General features: G+C 35.4%; 1 protein-coding gene across 2 annotated transcripts in view; it reads left to right on the forward strand.

Annotated features, from left to right (window-relative positions):
* Window positions 1–5,448: 5,448 nt before the first annotated feature.
* Window positions 5,449–15,684, forward strand: part of RFX3 (regulatory factor X3) — a gene marked incomplete at its 3' end in the record, with an annotated part of 187,571 nt that continues 177,335 nt past the window's right edge. For both annotated transcript variants that reach the window (XM_080709261.1, XM_080709262.1), the window contains exon 1: window positions 5,449–5,500. The remainder of the gene's footprint in view (window positions 5,501–15,684) is intronic.

Raw genomic sequence — 15,684 nt, forward strand, 5'->3', positions numbered from 1 at the left:
CTTCTTTGTGCTACATAAACTTATTTTTCAGTGCTTTCAAATACAGCTGACCAAATATAGTTACCCTCACTATTCCTTGGTTAATCAATTAGAATGACACGCATAAATAGAGAAGCCAGTCTGGTCTTAGTTCCAAAAGTCCAAAGAGAAAGACTGTAGACCTTCTTAGGTCAGATATCCACCTTTGATATAATCATGTGTACCCTCCAAGACCACCATCTAAAGCTCAAACTTGGCTGCTGTGGTATCATGCAGATAAAAGGCAGTGTTTTCTGTGTATGTACAAAGCATCCTTCATTAATATCAACAACATGTATGGATGGGGAGGTGGAGAGAGTAGGGTGGTACTTGGAAGGAAACTCACCAAATCTTGCAAATGTTCCTATAACTCTGAATCTCATATGATGTGTAATTACAATGTATCAGTAAAGTATGTATTTTTTTTAAAAAAAGGCAATGTTTTTAAACTAGGTAGGTACCTTAAGAGGTACTTGCATTGTAAATATAGGACAACAAGAAAAATTTTCCATAAACAGAGATATGTTATTCAATCAGTAAATAATAAATTTGTGCCTAAATGTATCAAGAACTGTGCTAAAGAGTCTTTTGTGAGTGATGTAAATACAGTTAACCTCGAGGAGCTTAAATTCTAGTGGAGTAGGTGGCATTTAAAAAAGCTAATATGCAAGTGAATCAAATAACTATGAAATATTCCCTAAGTGCTTAGATGAAGACACATAGTGCTGAGATAGAGAACCCTGTTTATAGTGAAGAATGGGACCGGGAACAGGGTAACACTATATACTTTCTGCACTGCCTTCTGAATAGTTATAATTATGTTTAGATTTGAAGGAATAAGGAAGGTGTTTTATCAGGGAAAGTGGTATGTACAAAGGCCTTGAAGCATGAGAAACTTGGAATGCTTACGCAAAGAAAAGATGATCTTTATGGATGAGTACAGAACACAGACCTTGGGAATAAATTTGTCAATAATGATGCCTTTGTGCTGTCTATATGAATGAAGACAGTATTTTAACCCAGTAACATTTAATTGAAAACCTACCATAATGTTAGAAGAGACTACCAGATTTGGTAAGCTTAAATGCTAAGTCAGATACAAAGAGACCCCCCCCCCCCAAAGATGACACACTTCCTCATGTAAGACAGAGCATGCCATTTTTTGAAATTTATTCATTGTTTATTCATTCATTCCATACTCAGATATTACTTGTGTACTTTATATGTTGGGCACTTTTTTTTTTTCCACAAAGCTATGGAATAAAGAGTTAAGGGACCTTTCTCCTCATCCAGCTTACCAGATCCTTGCCACTAAAAACATCATCTTCTGAATAGCTGAGCATTGCTCAACTGGGAGATTGATAGAATTGCAGATTCCCAGGCCCTACCTAGACCTTCTGAATCTGAATCTGCATTTAATGTCCCTGTGCGATTATTCTGCAATGTACAGATTGAGAGGCAGCATTCTAGAGAAGCAGTTGGCAGACTGGACTTTGGGGAGAATTAAGCTAGCAGCCAAATTTTTCCTTCTTCTCTGTTAAAACTTATATTTTAACTGATACATAAAAATAGGAAAATGACATATTGATGGTACATCATCTATTATTTCTATCGAAGTATACATTGTATAATGTTTAAATCAGGGAAATAATATCTGCTTCTTTATTTGCTAGTTACAGCTTTTTTTTTTATAAGCTGTCTATGGCTGCTTACACTATACGATGGCAGAACTTATTAGTTCCAAAGAGACCTGCCCAGAAGCCCCAAACCTTTACTGTTTGGCCCTTTATAGAGTAAATGTGCTGCCTTTTGTTTTAGAGTTCTAAACAAATTGCTTGGGATGTATGACAGAATAATATTTAGTTGTTGATTATGAGAAGCTCTATGAACTAGGCAGTGTTTGGATTTTTCTGAACAGGAATGGCTTAACACATTTTTAGCCTTTAATCTACAAATTGATTGAAATGTATTGAAATCTTATATGTAAACACATTAAAAAGTTCAAAATAATGAGTTAGACTTGGGACTAATAATACAGTTAGGGGAAATGAAGGAATGCTAAATCATAAAACATAAAATGGAAACATGAAATATAAAAAGAAAAACAAAAATGTTTTAATGCCTTAAAATATTTAAGAATGTTATAATTGTAATGAAATAAAGATAAAAATGAATTATTTTTTTGAGGTGTGCTTTCTAGGCTGGCTGGTTCAGACATTTGGGTTCAAATAACTGTCTAGCCTCAGCCTTCCTAGTAGCTGGCACTATAGATGTGTTCAGTAGGCCTAGTTTATCTATTTTATTTAAAAGTTACCAATTGTTCTTGAGGCAAAATTGTTTAGTACCTGATAACAGAAATTTGCACATTGCCAGGGCTTATGTTTTATGTGTCTGTCTTCTTTTTTTTTTTTTTTTTTTCCCTGTGGTACTGGGGGTGGAACCCAGAGGTTTTCTACCTCCGGGCTATACTCCCAGACCTATTTTCTATTTTATTTGGAAACAGGGTTTCACTAAGTTGCTGAGAGCCTCACTAAGTAGCTGAGGCTGGTTTCGAACCTGTGCGATCCTCCTGTCTCAGCCTCCCAAGCACGGGGATTACAAGCGTGTGCCACCACGCCCGGCTGTGTCTGTCTTCTTAATGAAGAAACTAATACTAAAATTAAGGCAAATGTGTTTTACCAATCACCATACACTGAATATAATAAAGTGAAAGGAGAACCTGGGCCTTCTGATTAAAACGACTAACTTTCCCTTAGCAAAGGGATTTCAGGAGGCTCATGGTTAGATCTGGCATGTTATACATCTTTTATTCTAAGCTTCAAGCCAAAGTATTGTGGTTTTATTTACTTTATGTATTAGGTTTACATGTATGGTTTCTTTTCCCTGTCACTGAAAACAAAATTATTTTATTCGCTTATATGCCCGTTTTTCCTGTTGAGCAAAATTTTGATGTTTAGAGATAAGCAGTATTTCTGTTGCTATGAAACAGAAATACTGTAGGACTCTTTATTTTGTGAAAATGCTTTCAAAAAATTAAAGCTTTTAAGTCAGGCATGGTGGCACAGGCTTGTAATCCAAGCATTAGGGAGGCTGAAACAGGAGGATCACAGTTCATGGACAGCCTCAACTACTTATGAGGCCTTTTACAATTCAATTTCTGTAGACTACAATTTCCATAGTATTTAAATATAGCTAGAAAGACATTTACACTATGGTAGTGAGATTAAACTGATGTAAAAAAATTGAGAAGTAATGAGAATTCTGATTACTTGAGATTTTCTGATTTTTTTAATATTATTTTAATTTGAATAAAAAGAAGCAAGCATACTTCAGCAAAGGAAGGAATATAAAAGGCAATATGACAGCAAGTTATCAATGATATTTTGCATATGCTGATATTCATGAAAAAGCCAATTAAATATGGGAAGAGACCTTTAAAATAAAATTTCAAACATTTTTGCTTAAACTTCAGGAACTACAAAATGTTTTTCATCATAACATCTTATAGTTCTAAGATATTTTATCAAAATTATTTAGTAGTAGGTATGCACTTAATTTGGGCTCATAAAATGCACAAATTGGTCACAATAATAGAAGAAAAATATAAATTGAGAGGATGAGAGAAAATGAGAACATGTTAAAATAATATGGATGAAAACTTCTATTTCAGCTATGGAATAACTGATAATAGATTGATCTCCCTCTCAAACAATGATAAAATTGAATATATATATATATATATATATATATATATATATATATATATATATATATCTGTCTTCAGAAATTGGACAACAGGCAGTGCAAGAGGACATTTATAAGAAGAACCATATTTTTGCTTTAGTTTTCTAAGGACAATTTCCTGACCAAAACAGTGATACCTCTGATCTGAGGAGGCATATCAAGGCTCTAAAGCAGCTGGAATCTGCAGCAGGGCACCTGAAAGGAGAGAGATGCTTAGAAATGGGAGCCTAAAGTTCCCACAGTGGCTTCCTCTTGAGTCTTTGCCTGAGGGATGGTCTGCATGTGTGCCAAATGAGACTATGTGAGCTCACCAGAGAGTGTGTATTAGGGATCTGAGCATGAACATATCTGTGCTAAAAGTTCCCTGAAGGCATTGGATCTCTGTCCCAAGCAGAGTAGAAAGATGTTGTGAACATCCTAGCCATTCAATTGAGAACAAAATATAACATAATTTAAGAATAAGCCGGGTGTAGTGGCGCACGCTTGTAATCCCCACGCTTGGGAGGCTGAGACAGGAGGATCGCACACGTTCGAAGCCAGCCTCAACTACTTAGTGAGGCTCTCAGCAACTTAGTGAGACCCTGTTTCCAAATAAAATATAAAAAAGGTCTGGGAGTATAGGCTGGAGGTAGAAAGCCTCTGGGTTCCACCCCCAGTACCACAAAAAAAAAAAAAAAAGTACTCCCACTCTAACAAAATACCTGAGATAGTAATTTATAAAGAATAGAAATTTATTTCTTCATAGTTTCATAGGCTGGGAAGTCCAAGATAGAGGCAGCAGCAGGTTTTGTCTGGTGAGCGTTGCTCTCATTTCCAAGATGGCTACTTCAGTGCTTTGGCCTCCATCCAGAGAGGGACGTTTGTCCTCACAGAAAATGGTGGCAGAAAGGAAAAGAGTTTGAGAGCTGAATTTTGTATGAAGCCTTTCCTAAAAGGTCCTTAGTTTCTAAAACAAGACTTAAAACTTGATCTCTGCCCAAAGTTTTTTTATCTTATGTTGGGACTAATATCCTTTTGTGAGAAAAGCTCACAATAAATTCAGTCTAAATGTAATATAGCCGGGTGTGGTGGCGCACGCTTGTAATCCCCGCGCTTGGGAGGCAGAGACAGGAGGATCGCGCAGGTTCGAAGCCAGCCGCGCGCGCTGGCTTAGGAGACCCTGTTTCCAAATAAAAATGTAAAAATAGGTCTGGGAGTGTAGCCCGGAGGTAGAAGGGCTTCCAGGAACCCCAGTACCACCAAAAAAAAAAAAAAAAAAAAAAATATATATATATATATATATATATATATATATGTAATATAAATGCAACTATATATAGTTTTAAAGATATTACAATTATAGAGAAATTATTCACGGAATTGCTGAACATGAAAATTGCTTATGCTCTCTATTTCTGTATAATGAAGGCTGAATATATACTTATATACATATAAATAGATAAAATAATATATATACCTTTTCAATTTGTAAGATCTTTATGTATTAAAGTAACTGAATTGTTGAGATTCATCATTCTTCCCCATATTTGACAACATATATCCCTCTTAAAAATTTTCCACAGATATTTGTGGATATTTAAAAATTTCTTTTATTCAAACGGTATTTAGACAAAATGAAATTGAAATAATTTTGTACCTGAACTTCACCAAAGACAGCCTCCTATTTCTTTTTTATTCAGAGATTTTTATCAGAGGAATATAGACTGGAATCTGCAATGGTTCTCAAAATCCCAAAGTGGTAAGTGAGACCAGTTAAGTCTTTTCTTACCAATATTTAATTGTGATTTTTTTTCTCTGTAGTTCTTAACTGAAATATTTCATATGATGAATCACGTTAATTATTGTTCTTTACTTTTAATAGCAGCTTTCTTTTAGTTATTTTACCATCTGGTAACTTTGTAGTCTGGCTGTTAGAAGTTCTGTATTTGTATTTTCAGGACTTTCATTTATTGGGACCTAAAGTGAGGTCCAAGAATAGTGGGAAACTTTGTGCAGCAGAGCTGCCCCTTCTGTTGTCTACATTTGAGTCATCCTTCTGGAGCCAACCTCCCCAGATGCCAGAGTTAACAACTCTTTGACCAGCCTCTAGTTGATTGTGGTAGACATAATAGAGATGAGTTTTTTCTGTTTTCATGATACCAATTCAAGATCACAAATCAGTCCCATAAATTGATGAGGAGGTTGAAATGGATATAAAAACATTTGTATGTTTTTAACAAAAGTGCATATAAGAAATATCCTGTGCTGGGGCTTTAGCTCAATGGTAGAATGCTTGTCTTATATATGGTAATACAGAAAGCTCTGGGTTTGAGCCCCCAGGTGGGCTGCTTGATACATGCCTGTAATCCCAGTAATTTGGTAGGCGAAGATAGAAGGATCCCTGGTTCAAGGTCAGCCTCAGCAATTTTGGGAGGCCCATTTAGTGAGAGCCTGTTTCAAAATAAAATATGATAAAATAGGGCTGAGAGTGTGCCTCAGAGAACACCCTTGGGATCAATCCCCAATATCAAGTGTGTGCACATGTGCGCGCACGCGCGCGCGCACACACACATACACACACACACACACACACACACAATTCATGTCAGAAATAACATGTTCTTTATAAATAGCGACTTTGAGTATGTTAGTATTAATACCAGAAATACTTTAATTTATACTTAACTATGAATTGCATCACAATTCTTAAGTCTTATTGACATATTATGCATTTTAGTTCATTTTCCTTTGCATGAAGTTTTTATTGCAAATGATAAAAAGCAGAAATTTAAAAACTTGACTCATGGATTTAAGCCACTATGAAATATATCAGCCCCTGTAACTCAGATGTCTAAAGGTAGAGTTACTTTGGAAATCTGCAACTTTATAACACTTCCATTCTTTGTTTTGGCTTTCTGGTGTTGCCTTCTTTCTGAAGCTGCTCATATCAATTTTCCTAGCTCTAGGGGCTTAAGCTTAACTATTTTCATGTTTACCTCCACTTGTGAAAATATTTGTTGCAGTGTATCTGACAAAGGTCCTGATACTTATTCTGATTCAGTGAGTACAGATTGCATTTCTAGCACAAAATTCTTATATCTGGATTATATATTCCGTGCCAGGAGACAGAGGTGAAGTTAATTTTTTGTAACCTTGCATCCTGAAATGCAGTCCTTGTCTTCTAGGAAAATAGTGGTGAGTGAATGTGAAGGAGGTGAGGAACCTGCTGCACCCCCGTGAAGCTTACCCTTGCTACATACCTCAAGTTTTTGTTGTCTCTCTTTCCTACCACCGGTTAGGGAAATTTCTCTCCTCTCCATAATAGAAAAAGCACTGTTGTCCAGGACAATCATGTTACCTTTATAGAAAATGTAGCTTGTTACTGTTTACTTTGTCAGCAGTTATCTTTTCTGGCTTGTTAGGTAATAACTTGGAATTTCAAAAGAAAGTAAATGATTTTTTAAGCATATTTTATTTTCCAATAAGGTAGAACTTTACTCTTAGGTGTTGTTTTTTTTTTTAACCAAATAATGACTATGCCTTAGATATGTTATTGACCAGCATTATGTTTTTAAAAATAGAACACAATTTAATTAAAATATTTATTAAATACTGAAATACCAAAGTCATGATACTAGCAGCCAGTATTTTAAAGCTTAATAATTTGAGATAATTAAATTCCAGTTCATGTAAAGGGATTTTAGAGTACATCTAACCCATCATCTTAATGCCTTCTCTAGTAAGCCCAAAGAGAGAAGTTGAGCAGTGAGAACTCCATAACTACTTTATTAGAAAACCCACATTCCATTGTCTAGGAGATAATAAATATTCAACTAGTATAATTGATTTTGTTTGGCTGAGCTCTATTTATTTTATGTATTTACTCTTATGTGGTACTAGGGATTGAACCCAGGGAAATTCTACATTTAAGTTACACTCTCAGATCTTTTTATTTTTTATTTTAAAACAGGGTTTTACTTGGTTGCTGAAGGTCTCACTAAATTGCTAAGGATGGTCTTAGAATCTGCAGTCCTATTTCAGCTTTCAAAGTACTGGAATTAGCCTGGCATGGTGGCACACGCTTGTAATCCTCCCGCTTGGGAGGCAGAGACAGGAGGATCACGCAGGTTCGAAGCCAGCCGCGCACACTGGCTTAGGAGACCCTGTTTCCAAATAAAAATGTAAAAATAGGTCTGGGAGTGTAGCCCGGAGGTAGAAGGGCTTCCAGGAACCCCAGTACCACCAAAAAAAAAAAAAAAAAAAAAAAAAACGTACTGGAATTACAGTTGTTTAACACCACCCTGCTTGTCTCTAATTAGAATAATTTTTATCCTCTATACACTGAGGGCAAAATCTGTGTCTATGTAATTTCTGTTCAGTAGAAGTATATTTCTTCCACTATGTGGGTAGATTTTCATACATATGAAAGAAGTTATGATTTTTCATTTTATCTTCTTGTTACTTGGCTAAACATGAAAGCATTTCTCATGTTTAATTGTATTGCTAGATAATGTCACCATTAAGCGAACCCCCTTAATTTTCTTTAATTTTTGGTTTTCCTTAAAATGCTCACAAGAGGGAAACACCATAGACCTAATGTGATCTGCCTCAGTCAGCCTTCTCACTGCTGTGACCTAGAATACCTGATGACCACAACTTAGAGGAAGGGCAACTTTTTTCCCTCACAGTTCTAGAGATTTCAGTCCATGTCAGGTCTGGTTCTGTCTGCAGAGCATAGAAGTGGAAAGCAGAGAGATACACCATTGACCTATTTCCTCTAGTCATACATGGGGTGCCTACCTTACCACCCAATAAATCCATTAATTCAGCAGTGGATGTATCTACTGACGAGCTTTGGACCCTCGTGATTCAGTTGTTTCACCTCTGAATATTTTTGAATTGTCAATATGTGAGCTTAAAAGGGACAGTCTATAGCCAAATCACAACATGATTTGAACAGTGAGGTAAGTATAGTGTAAACATTGTTTTCTTTGTTCTAAATATATTCCTTCTTAAGTTTTTTTGTTCTTAAATATCATTGTAGTTGAAACATATGTATTATAAAATACACAATATAGGCAAGCACGATAATGCATACCTATAATTCTAGTACATAGGAGAATGAGAAGGATTGTAGGTTAGAGGCCAGCCTCAGCAATTTAGTGAGACCCTGTTTCAAAATAAAATATAAGTTGGGTGTAGGGTGTAGCTCATAGGTAGAATGACTCTGAGTGCAACTCCCAGTTTCATAAATAAACAAAGAAGTAAATGGAGAGGAGTAGACTATCCCTAAATTCAATCCCCAATACCAAAAATAAAATACACATCCAATTCAGTTTTAAAATGTTCTATCTCTGTAACTATCACTACAGTCAAGATGTACAATGTTTCTGTTCTCTCAGTAGTTACCATGCATCTCTATTCAGTGTCATTCCCACCTCTGATTCTGAACCCCAAGAAAACACTAATATGCTTTTGGTTTCTGTAGGTTAGGTTTTTCTCCCCAGAATTTTATATAAATGGAATTATACATAATGTATACATGTACCTTGGAGATATTGTGAGTTTGATTTCAGACTGTGACAATGAAGCAAATATAGCAATAAAGTGAGCAACACCAATTTTTTGGTTTTCAAGTGCATATAAAATTATGTTTATACTCTACTGTAGCATTTTAAGTTTAAGACTAATATATCTAAAATGCACATACTTTAATTTAAAAATGCTATATTGGTTAAACATTCTCATAGTTAGCAGAGTTATTGGACAAATGTTTCCCATAGACTTGTTCCGTACAAGGCTGCCACAAACCTTCAATCTTTTAAAAAACAAATTTTCTGTGAAGCACAATAATCACAGCACAGTACAATGAGGAATATTTATACGCTTGTCCTTTTTTGTTCAGCAGAATGTTGTTGAGATTCATCTGTACCGTGTATATATGAATTTGTTGATTAGTATTTCGTTTCACCAAGGCACCACATTTTGTCCATCTACCTGTTTGGTGGGAAGATATAATTCTATCCAGTTTTAGCTATTATGCACACAGCTGCTATAAACATATATTTGCAAGTCTTTGTTGAGACAAATACTATTTTTCTAGCATAAGTACCTAGGAGTGAAATTGCTGGGTTACTGAAGGTTCAACTTCAGAAGCAAGTTCCAAAGTGTTTTCTGAAGTGGTTGTACCATTTTTCTATTCCTGCCATCAGGGTATATTGATAGCTCCAGTTCCTTTAGATCCAATTACTGTTTTGAACCTCAGCAGAATTCTTAGCATATTTTTAGATTGTCACACTGATTTTAGGAAAGCAGTCTATCATCATCCAGAGACTTCAGTTAGTCTGATCAAACTGTAATATAGTCCTGCAATAAGGAAGTAATTTATATTTTCAGGTTTGACAGTTTTCTGGAAGATCTTTGTTTTCCTGACAAAAATCCTATTTTTGTAGAGGTTTATTTATTTATTTATTTTTTTTAAATCATGCTCTGTTTTGATAGCCCAGTGAAGGATCATACAAAAATCACACTTCTGAAATACCTTTCTCCTTTTGAAATCATTGACTTTTATAAAAACCACTGACCCCCAATGTGTCTTTTTTTATAGCAGGGGCCTTACACATGGCAGGCATACCATATATCCACTCCACAAAATGGATTATTAACTTTCTAAACAAGTAGCTAAATGGGTCAGGACTATGAAATGATAAGTCTGGTAATATGGGGCCCTCATAACTAGCACAATAAGTGATTTTGATAGTTGAATTTGCTCTATAAACTAGTAGATCTTTTATTCCCTATAGCATCCAAGGGATGTTTTTGATAAGGCAAAAGAATATTAACTGTAGAGCAATTCAAAGTTTATTTTTATTATAAACTCAGGAATCCCTTAAGGCTAGGCAGGTCCACACTATGCCAGGGTGGGATAGCCATAGTCCTTCTGCTGTTTACTTAAGGTCACCTCTTATTTTTTAAAGTATATACACATACGTATTTATACTGCCACCATCAATAATAACAAGAGGTCCAACTTTATATCAGTTTTGTAACATAGGGAAAAGCCAATATTGATTCTGAAGTTATCCCTAATGGGCTGAAACAAGATCAACCTTCCTCTCAGGTGAGAGGGATTATCATTTTAACATGTACCAGAATAATTAAGTTTAGTTACAGATTTTTTATCTGGAATCAGTCCTGTGGAATGCATTTTTTCCCCACTGTCCTTTCTTACTGGTACTTTTTAGAGCAGCCCCCTGCCCTTCCTTAGGGGAAGGAACCTCTTCTACTCTAAAGAACATATCAAGTCTCCTTATAACTAGTACATCCTTTATCTTTATTCCTTTCCCCATCTCCAGAAAAGTTACTTATATCTCTAGGATGATCCTCAGGAAATATTTTTATTTTTTTAATATTTTATGGGGGACATATTAAAAATGACATCCATTCAGAAAAAATAGTCTTGGATTTCAGAGTGAATAGTTTCTATCAATAGGACTATACATTCTGTTGATGGATTAAAGCTGCCTGCGTGGATTTGAGTTTTGCTTTAAGCTCTCTTAGGCACATTGTGTTAAGGATAAAAAACAAATAAGCAGAAAAAGAGAAAATATATTCAAAGATATAAAAGGAAGCCAATGTTATTCTATCAGTATTACTTTCCATATTTGATCTGTCATACAGCAACTTTACAACAACAATGAACAAGCTCTATGCCTTAATTACTTAATCTGTAAAACAAAGATGGCAGTACTGCCTGTGTCATTGGGTTAATGGGATGACCGACCAAATAAATTCATATAGATGAAGAACTTGGAATGCCGAGAGTTTTAGTTTGCTACTCTTCTGTATGGTAATACGTACTAAATAAAGTGACTTGAGACCAGAAGATATTAATGATGGTTATCTCTGTGAAGTTGGATGTTTGGAGATTTAAATATTACCTTTTTCCGTATTACTGTTTAAACTGTAAATAAAAGGAGGACTTTCAGCTCTTTAGAAAGTAATGTTGTGTATCAATTGCATTTAATCAGTAGGAGGTTTATCTCCATTGTTTTTGCTCACTTTCTACACTTGTTTTTTTTTTTGGTGGTACTGGGGTTTCTGGAAGCCCTTCTATCTCCAGGCTACACTCCCAGACCATTTTTACATTTTTATTTGGTAACAGGGTCTGCTAAGCCAGCGTGCGCGGCTGGCTTCGAACCTGCATGATCCTCCTGTCTCTGCCTCCCAAGCGCTGGGATTACAAGTGTGCGCCACCATGCCTGGCTCTACACTTGGTTTTGAGCTATTTCTCAAGGTTGTGTTATCTTTGATTTCAGGACATATTTGAAACACTTAACATAATGGCCTAGGTATTATCAGAGGCCCATTAACATCTTATTTTGCTGCTTATTGTGACTTAGTTCACTATTCTCAGTGTTGTGGTTTAGCTATTGAGCATTGCCATCCTGTAGGTATAGTCAATCCAGAGCCAGGGCTTGCTGTATTCCTTGTTTATTGCCTTTTTTAAAAAATGGAATACAGTGGCAATATTTACCTCTGAGATTTCCTCAAGTTTCATTACTTTTAGGCTAGTTTTTTTTGTAGCCACAGAACCTCATAGATGAGAAGGATCTACATTTGCTGGTTTCTGGTTTGACTCAAGAATATCTTTAGAGCCGGGCTTGGTGGTGCACACTTGTAATCCCCGCGCTTGGGAAGCTAAGACAGGAGGATCGCACAGGTTCGAAGCCAACCTCAGCTACTGAGTGAGGCTCTCAGCAACTTAGTGAGGCCCTATTTCCAAAAATAAATAAATAGGTCTGGGAGTATAGCCCGGAGGTAGAAAGCCTCTGGGTTCCACCCCCAGTACCACCAAAATAAATAAATAAATAAATAAATAAATAAATAATCTTTAGTTGCGCAGATTAAGATCTAAATGATTTAAATAGGCAAAATGATTTCTGACCTCTTCGGTAATCTGAAGAGAAGAAACAGGAATTAAAGGAGGTAAGGAAGTAAAGAAAGGAATGAGACTGAAGAACGCAGAAGTTTACAGGAATAATTGCTAACTTTTATATGGGACTTATCTCTTTCTTTATATGGCCAAAGCAATGTAGTGTAAGGACTAAAATATACAGTTAGTTTGGAGGAAGATGGAAGGTAAGTGTTTTGGTCACATGTAGTGACATCATATAAGTCAGCCTTTTTCAATCTTTTCACCTGCACATAGTGATTTAAGAATATCTCTACTAGTGTTATAAAGATAAAATAATTTTAAGTGAAAATAACTTAGTAAAGCTCTAATTCAGTAGTCATTGGTGATGATATTGATGATCTCAGTCAGCTCTCAAAGCCACTAAACTTTCTGATTTTCCTCTGGGCTTAAGTTTTCTAATTTCTTCAGTATGCATTAAACTTAGTTAAGCACAGAATGTCTCCTTAGCCTTAGCCCTCAACTCCAGTGTGTGTGTGTGTGTGTGTGTGTGTGTGTGTGTGTGTGTGTGTGTGTTTGTCCATATCATTTAAAATGATAAAAGGTGATTTTTGGCATAGTTATTTGCAAAAAGCTAGAAGGCAGTTCTCATGATGAGAACTTTAATCTTCTGATGCCTAACTGAAGGATTGCTGGAGGCTGAGAAGCCGCTCAAAGGAAAAGTGATGCTGTGGGTCCCCACATACCTCTTACCCTGTCTAGCTAGTCTCCCCCCTTGCCCTCATATGCCATGATGACAGACTTCCTCATAAATTTGAGCATGGTATACAGATAAGAAAATGTGCTTTTACAAATACAATGGGTGCAGGTGAAATATTTGTTATATTATTAAAGTTGTGGTAAGTCTAATCACCTACTTCTCAAAACAATAGAATACAGACTTGATATTTTATTTCCATATTGATTCAGGCAATAGTCATTCAGCCTAACTATTCTTAGGTTTTGGCCTCAGTGTCAAAAAGATAAAACTTCAGTAGTTTTCATTAAAATATGAACTTTAGCAATACTTAGTAAAAATGTACTTGTTTTTCCTTATTCTGTCAAACATATAAGAGACCAATGAGATTATTTTAAATAAATAACACCCTCCCCCCCAAAGGTGTCCTTTTGGTGCTTGGAAGAAATTTTAAAGTATAATTATATCAATTTGGTGTTCTTTACAATTTGATAGTACAGCATCTATTTTTGTGCTTTAATAATGTATGCAGTGTTGGAAGCATTGAAGTCACACAAATTTTAAAAATGTGAAATGTGTTCTACATTTATTTTGTTGTTTTCTTATACCAAATGGAAATTATTCCAGTGCTATATTGCTGAATGCTGCATTTTAGCCTCTTAAAAACAAGTTTAGAACTAAATATTCTGTTCTTTTAAGATAGAAAATTTGAATCCATAACTTCTAGTTGAATGGGGTACATGATAAGGAATAGCTGAAGGCAGGCAGATGACATTAACATATAACTTTTATAACATCTGAAATGTGGTATTATTAAATTTGTTAGTTGATCCAAAAACACTCCTTGTAATACATAATTTTTCATTGGATCATTGTTACTTGCTTTGAAAAGAAATTGCCCCAGCTTTGTTTTGACATTGGCTTTCAAGCAACTTAAATAACTTCTAAGATTTTTTGTAACACTTATGAATTGGAAGCATCCCATTTTTCTGTAATGATATCCTATTTTAATTCATGTCATCTAATTAAAAAATTCAAATCGATGCCTTGACTACTGTGCTTCAAATAATTATAAATCAAAGCTAATTAATAGTAGTTGTTACTTATTGAGCTCTTTAGCATCAGCCCACAAAAGGCAGTGACTTGTTTAATACTTACAGTCATTCTAGGACATGGGAACTATTTATTCTTATTTATAGTTTATTATCTAATAATAATATCTTATTACAGTCAAGAAACTAAAGCATTAATAGTTAGAAGACTTGCCCCATATCATTGCTACGATTTGGAGTAAATCCAGGGCATGAAATTAGGCAATGTAGATGGAGAATGTAGTATTCTTAACTATTATGTTGTGTGTGTAAAAATAGAAAACTTAGATATAAAACAGAAAATGCTCACATTAATCAGATAAGGGTCAACAGAGGTCTACATATAAAAACTATCTTCTTTTATAGGTAAAAATAGGCATTTAAAGAACTCAAATATTGACATTATGCAGCTACCATCAGAGATTGGTCATTTAAAAATATTTGCTATTTTAAGTCCTGTTAAGCAGATGATGATACATTATTGAAACTATTTCTTAGAAATTTTGTTATTTTACAAAATTTAGAAATATTTCTTTGAGTTCTGATGTCTTAAAAATTTGTGACTTTTTTAACTTTAATTTCTTACTGTTTTCACTTGAAAATATAATTGGTTGAATTATTTCATTTTTCTTTTTTCTTTACCATATTTATAGGGGGCAATTTGAGGTTATAGCATACTGTTTTGTCATTTTCATTCAGTTCAAAAATTTTTTTTTCTTTGTGGTATTGGGGATAGAACCCACGGGAATTCTACCTCTGAGCTACACCCCCAGCCCTATTTTCTATTCTGTATTTTGAAATAAGGTCTCACTGAGTTGCAAATGGCCTAAGTAGCAGAGGCTGCCAGTGAACCAGGATCCTATCCTCCTGTCTCAACCTCCCAAATGCTGGGATTACAAGTGTGTGCCACCATGCCTGGCTTGGTTCAAAATTTTTAATCTCCCCCTCCCTTCCTTCCTTCCTTCCTCCCTCCCTCCCTCCCTCCCTCCTTCCTTCCTTCCTTACTTTCTTCCTTCCACCATTTTCAGCCGGGCGTGGTGGCGCATGCTTTTGTAATCTCGGGAGGCAGAGACAGGAGGATCACACAGGTTCGAAGCCAGCCTCATTGGCTTAAGAGACCCTGTTTCCAAATACAAAATATAAAATAGGTTTGGGAGTGTAGCCCGGAGGTAGAAGGGCTTCCAGGAACCCCAGTACCACCC

The sequence above is a fragment of the Muscardinus avellanarius genome, assembly GCF_963383645.1.
Source record: "Muscardinus avellanarius genome assembly, chromosome: 13".
NCBI lineage: Eukaryota > Metazoa > Chordata > Mammalia > Rodentia > Gliridae > Muscardinus > Muscardinus avellanarius.